At 34.3% G+C, this 7,164-nt stretch overlaps 1 pseudogene; it reads right to left on the reverse strand.

Moving 5' to 3' along the window:
* Nucleotides 1-236: 236 nt before the first annotated feature.
* LOC18040425 lies at nucleotides 237-964 on the reverse strand (annotated as a pseudogene).
* Between the last annotated feature and the right edge of the window lie 6,200 nt (nucleotides 965-7,164).

Consider the following 7,164-nt stretch of genomic DNA (forward strand, 5'->3'; position numbering starts at 1 on the left):
CATGGATGCTACAACTTATCTAGCACCGTAGAGTTCAGGCTTATTTAAGGAAGTTCCATGATCAAGATTCCCTCGAAATGAAAATGCTTAAAGATAATACAAGTTGTTCGATCACATTACACTGTGTATTGGAAACATCAAATTGGTGACCAGCGAATTGCCATGAATTAATCAAAGTTACCTTTGTGGCTCCCTAACCGACTGGAGCAACTGAAGCAGAACCAGATCACTTATTTTTACACATAAGCCCATCTTCCGATCTGGGAATATCCATCTTCAGTAGCACAAGCTCGAAACTTACCTGTTGTGTTGAAAGGCATGGTGACTTCGCCTGATGCAGACACGACAATTAACCCAACATTGCCTCTTGGAACACATTCCTCTACTACATAAGCTGATGCTTCCTTGAGAGAGAGACCTTTGAACTCCATAAGAGCTGCACATCCCTTGCAACAGTATGACGAATAATTGCTTCACCTTTGCCAGTAGCAGAAACAGCACAGAGTTTATTAGCATACGTTCGTGAACCTATGATGGGTGTATCCCCAATCCTGCCCACCATTTTGTTAACCATTCCACCAGTAGAAGTGGCAGCGGCTAAATTTCCCTGATTATCAACAGCCAAGTTGGCTATCACCATTTGCAGCTGGAAGTTCTTTTTCAACATCCTTTTGAATGGGCTGTGAATAATCTATCTGGACCCTTTTGGCTTCTTTTGCCTGCTTCAGTCTTTCAATAGTAATAAAATGACTAGAATCTACAGTTTCGACACCTTGCTCCCTTGCAAAAGCCTCTGCACCATCAAAAGCGAGATAAATATGAGGATTCTTCTCCATAACAAGTCGAGACAGAGAAATGGCGTTAATGACGGTTGTGAATCCAGAAACAGCTCCACATTTCTTTGAATTTCCATCCATGATGCATCCTTCCATCTCAACTGTTCCAAGTCGTCGAACTTGTGGTTCGTGAACTAAAAAACGAGTGCTTTAACATGCGATATTGAATTTGATTAAAACACAGGTGATCAAGTATTTTAAGTTACAGACAATCTTACCCATAAGTTTATTAATGTAATTATAACATTCAGTTAAGTATATATATGTAATTGTTTTGTTTAATGGCATTATATCATATATACATCTTACAATTCTAATTTATTTATTTGATTTATGTTAGATAACCTACTAGATATTATATCTTATACTTGAATAGTAATAGATTTTAAAAGATTTATTTAGAAAAGATTGTCATATTACAAATTTAAAGTAGGGTTGAAAAGTGATTTTAAAATAAAATATGTTATTCAAGTGAAATTATTTCAAACTCTAAGGGCAGTTACAGTTGTTCAACAGACATTTTCCACCCCTTAAACGGTTAACAAATAGGTTACAATTATTTTTAAATTATTTATTTTTTCTATAATACTAATATTGTAACTTGAGCTCATCTCTTCAAGCCGCAATATTTTCCAACAAATGAAAACAGTTATTAGCTCTCATATTGACATATTCTATTACTATTTTCACTACTTATAAAAGAGAAGATGAAAAAAGAAAAATCGTTGTTTTTCAATTTGGTGATTGCAAATAACATTCTTTACTTCTACTCTTTATTATTATTATTATTTAAAAAATTTAATTGACTCATTAATTCTTGTTGTTGTTCTTTTGAAATTTTTAGTCAATTATATGATGATCTCATCAAGTCCCTAACATTAACATACCCATAAATCTATTAATGAAATTTATTTATTTTTTATAATAATCAAATTGAACATTTGTTCATGCAATTTTTTGATGATGAGTATTCATTTTCCTGTCATATATAAAAATAATTTGTAAAAATGGCCACGTGGAACTAATAACCGACCATCATTTGAGAACAGATATTCACAAATGGAATAACAAATTAAAAAAGTAGCGGGTTGTCAAAACAAAATCGAAAGAACAAACAAAATATGAAAAGCAAAGTATGTAATTTCACTGAAAGGAAATCTTAACTATCTGCAGGGGCCTACCAACAAATTAAAGCTCTAGAGAACGATCACTTCTATCTTGGCATATCAATTATTTACTTGGTTTGTTCATCTCTATTTCATACTATGCATTGGAGTTGATATTTGTTTAGGAGAAAATAAAAATGGAGCACGCTACTGACTCAGCCAGCATGTTAATCTTTATTAAGGTTTGCTTCTTTTCAATCTCAATATATGGGGCATGAGTACTTTATACGTGATGTAGTGGTAGATGCTCACCGTTGGATTCAACAATATGAAATCTAACGGATGAGATTAAATTTATTATTAAATCAATTAAATATTTGAGAAGTCTATAAACTTGATTATCATGTCACTTGTAAAATTTGGAGAAAATAAAAAATAAAGCATAAATTAGTAGCATTAAATATGAAACTATCACCATTGACCATATAATTTTTACCCAAAATCTTTTTCGTGAAACCTTAGCAAAAAATTACACTAATATTATTATATGTGTATATATATATATATATATATATTCTGGTTTAGGATTTTAAAATGCAGGAAAAGTTCAGGAAATTTTTAAATGGTGGAGTGTAAAAGGTTCAAAAATGAAAGCGCTTAAATCACATGATTTATATATTTTTTCCAACTTTCCTGCACTTTAAAATTCTAAATTGGAACACACACACACAAATATATATACATATAAAGTGTGAACCTAATTTAATTTATTTCCCTTAAAATCCCAAAACTAAGTAGCCGCAAGTTACTCAAGTCATTGTCGCATTACAAATGCCAGAGATCATTAATCCGCTGATTGATTTATGGTCAAATTGCTGCCTCGTATCTTCCCCACTACAACCTCTAGCCATCACCTCGAAGCTGCCCAGCTGCTGTCATCGCTTTAGCTACTTCACAATTAGCTTTTGGTTTGGTTGTTTATTGTAGACGTCTGATTTGTTTTTGTGAGAGAAAAAGATTGATAAAATTGGCAAAATGATTTGGAAGAGTAGAGGAGGAGGAGTGAAAGAAATATTAATAAATGATGTTTGGCCAGCCAGAAAATGAAAAAAAAGAAAAGGGAATTAAGAACAGAAATATCCGGAAACTTCTTGTTATTTCATCATGACTAAAATGATTACATCGGTTGTATTTTTAGAAGCATCTCTCAACTAAAACCAATTTTGTTACATGCTTAATGAATTTTAACGATTTCAACACCATGCTGAGTTGGCTTAATTAACTATGCTTAGTCATCAGCAGAGAACCAATCTGATATAAGCTGGACTACAGAGCTTATTATGCTTTACTATAATCACTAACATCCCCACTCAAGCTAAACTGTCTAGAGTTGACGTTTAGCTTGCTTCTTAGATAATGAAATTGCCCAAATGTTAAAGGCTTGGTGAGAATATCTGTTGTTTGGTCTTCACTAGGAATAAGACACTTCAATCTTCTTTCCAACTACCTTTTCTCTAATGAAATGAATATCTAACTCTACATGCTTAGTTTTAGCATGATGCATGGGTTATAAGCCAAATATATTGCTCCTTGATTGTCACACTACATGATAGGCACTCTAGCGAGTGGAACATGCAATTCATCAAGCAAAGATTGAATTTAAATAACTTCTGAAGTGGCTAGAGCTAATGCCTTGTACTCAGCCTATGTGCTTGATCTTGAGACCACTAGTTGCTTCTTTGAAGACCATGTTGTTAAATTTGGACCTAGATATACTGTATATCCAGCCACTAACATTCTATCATCTCTATCACATGACCAATCTGAGTCACTGAAATAGTTGACTTGCATGCTACCACAACAATAAAAATGTAACCCAAAATCAATAGTACCCTTTAGGTATCTCAGCAGCCTTTTGTAAGCTTCCTAACAATAACTAAACTTCTATATTCTAAAGTATTTGCAATTGTTGTACCTAAATCCTTGGTGAGATACTGCCCCGTTGCCATGGAAGTTGGTACAAGACTGCATGTAGCCATATTACGCTTGGATAAAAGATCAACAACATATTTAGCCTGAAATAAATGGAGACCATTGATTGTTTTAGTTACTTCAATTCCAAGAACATAGTTCAGTTCCCCTAAATCCTTTAAGGCAAAGGTGTGTTGTATATCTAAAACAATTTGTTGAACAAGAAGAGAGCTTAAGGTAGTAATGATTATGTCTTCTACATAGACTAGCACTAAAAGCACATGACTAGTTACTTTTTTAAAAAATGAGGAATTATCTGACTTAGAACTCATGAAACCCCACTATTGCACCATTGTTGTCTTCAGTCGATCAAACCAAGCTCTAGAAGCTTGTTTAAGACCATAGAAAGCCTTCTTTAGCTAATATATATGATAAGGCTTGACATAATCAACAAATCCCTCAAGCTGCTCTATATATACATCTTTAACTAAAATGCCAATGAAGAAAGCATTATTGACATCTACCTGCCTAAGTGACCATTTGTTCATGACTGCTAGACTTAGTATAATTCTGACGGTGGAAGCTTTTACAAATGGACTAAATGTTTTATTATAGTCCACACCTTGCGTTTAATGAAACCTTTTTGCTACAAGTCTGGCTTTGTAGTGAGAGATATAACCATATGAGTTGTATTTAATACGAAAAACCCATTTGTTACCTACTACTTTAACCGGTGCAGTTGGTAAGACTAATTCCCAAGTATTATTTACTTGAAGAGCTTGATATTCTACTTGCATAGCTTGAAACCACTTTGGATCAGTTAAAGCTTGAGATATTGATGTAGGTTAAGTTGGTTTGACAAGTAAAACAGCAAGGTAAGACTTGGTTTTATAAATTCCAGCCTTAGACCTTATGATCATAGGATGACCAATAGGTGGTGGTAGTGGTAAAATGTGAGGTGAAGAGTGTGAGGGTGAAGAAACAACAGGTGTAGTGTTTTGGTTTGTGTAAGCAGGGGATTAGTTATTAGTAGCATTAATAGGTGAAGACATAGGTGAGCTTACCTCATCAATAACAGAAGATGAGATACTAGGATGATCATCAGTAGGTGTAGTTGCTAAGAGAGCTTGTATCTCATGAACAAAAAACACAGTGTAAGGAGAAGTAGAAGCTAGAGTTGAGTCTGATGCATTACAAGACTATGTAACAGAAGAAAAATCTGATCCACCTCTACCTCTACCTCTGCCTCTTGAATCCTCTGATTTTTCCTTGTAAGAAGACTCCCCCTTCACCTGAAAACCTTCTCCTCTGTCTTTACAGTTGATCGATTAAGCCTGTCTTAATGATCTAGCAAAGAACACATCAATTCATCAAACGAATAGTCAAACAAATCCTTTGACTCTTCGATTGCGGCCACAACATGATCAAATCTTTTGGTAGACTCCTCAAAACCTTATTCATAATAGTTTCAGTGCTCACATTTTCACCATAAGACTTCATATGATTAACAATTCCCGACACTCTAGTCAAGAACTCTTGCACTGACTCTTTCTCTTGCATAACTAAAGTTTCAAAATCACGATGAAGGGTTTGCAATTTCACAGAGATTAACATCTCGTCTCCCAGATACTCTTTCTTCAAAAATTCCCATGCCTCACGAGAAGTGGTTGCTGCGGAAATTGTGGGAAATACTTCATCATCGAGAGCTTGTTGGATCATAAAGAGTGCCTTAGAGTCCCTCTTGCGAGCCTCCCGTAGCTGCTGGCTAGGTTCGTCGGGTTCCGAGTCTATAAACCCAGTTTCCAACAAGTCCCATAATTCTTGAGACTTGAAGAGAGTCTTCATTTTAAGACTCCAGAAATGGTAGTTCACCCCTTTAAAAACTGGAAAAAGGGGTTGAAATGAAGAATTCACGCCATTAGCTGCCATTGTTCTGGAACTTCAAAAGCTTGCTTTGTTCTCACTTGCTTCTGTGTATTTTTTTCTTCTTGTGTCTTTCACACACGCACACTCTCTCTCAATATGCTCTGATACCAAATTTGTTAGGAAGAGAGAGACAATTTTCTAAATAGAATAATTGAGAGACAATTTTGAAATATGAAATATGAAATCTGCTGCATTGTTTTGTAGAGAAAGTACACTAATTCTTAAATACAAGTAAAAGACTAATGACTTTAGCTAAAAAAACATGAACACACTACTAGACCATAATCCCATGATTCGAGCAACAAATAAAACAACTCACTAACCACTAATCCACGTAAATCTTTAACACTACCACTTAATTTTGAATCAGTCAATCAACATAAGCGAAGAGAGAAAGATGGGTCACTTTGTTATCTTTATTATCTACCTCTACTTTTTTTTTCACTAATGTCTGCATTTATTATTTAGAAGCCTTCATCTGTGCACTTTCCCGACATTTCTGCCACTTACGGTAAAATTTTAGTTTTACCTCCTCCATAATTTGTTTGTTTCTTTGGAAAAATGTAATATATTGTCGAATAATTTTTTTGTTCTTTACTTTTCTTTTCCTTTAGACGTTAATAAGGAGGGCATATGTGGAGCTCTCCATGTAGCGGATCTTCCAAACAGTTGTTCCATATTAAGCAACCTTGTTGCTGCTTCTAATGGAACAACCGACTTTATTTTAATAATTCGTGGCGTGTGTAATTATGATACTAAAATTCGGAATGCTCAAACCGCAGGTTATCAAACTGCAATTGTGTACAATGATAGAGTAAACGGCCAAATGAATTCACGTATATAATAAAAAAAATCCTTTAAAACTATTTAAAAATTTTAGATTATTAATTTTTTATGTAAATACTTTTTTTTGTAAGGTTTCCTCCTCGTCAGGCATATTTCAAAGTGAATGTAGATGCAACAGTATATAGATAAACATCAATCAAAGTGAATGTAGATGCAGCAGTATATAAATAAATATCAAGGATCTGGGTGGTAATTAGAGCTGGAGGTGGAAGCGTGATAGTTGTAGCAACTCACAAAACGGTTTTTTATGGAGATGTACCACAGACAGAAGCAGCAGAAGTAAACTTGGCATTCAGGTTACAAAAGTAAGAAAATGATTTCGAAGGGTAACTTAAAAGGGAGCACTAAGCATGTGTTCTTTGAAAACCTTTTCTCCTTTTTGTGTCTAATTCAATTCTTTTATATTGTTGTGATATTTTGTTTCTCAATTAAGGTCATGGTGTATGAATATTCGATTTGATCATAGCGCGTTGATCCAA

Source organism: Citrus clementina, unplaced genomic scaffold (genome assembly GCF_000493195.1).
Source record: "Citrus clementina cultivar Clemenules unplaced genomic scaffold, Citrus_clementina_v1.0 scaffold_5, whole genome shotgun sequence".
NCBI lineage: Eukaryota > Viridiplantae > Streptophyta > Magnoliopsida > Sapindales > Rutaceae > Citrus > Citrus x clementina.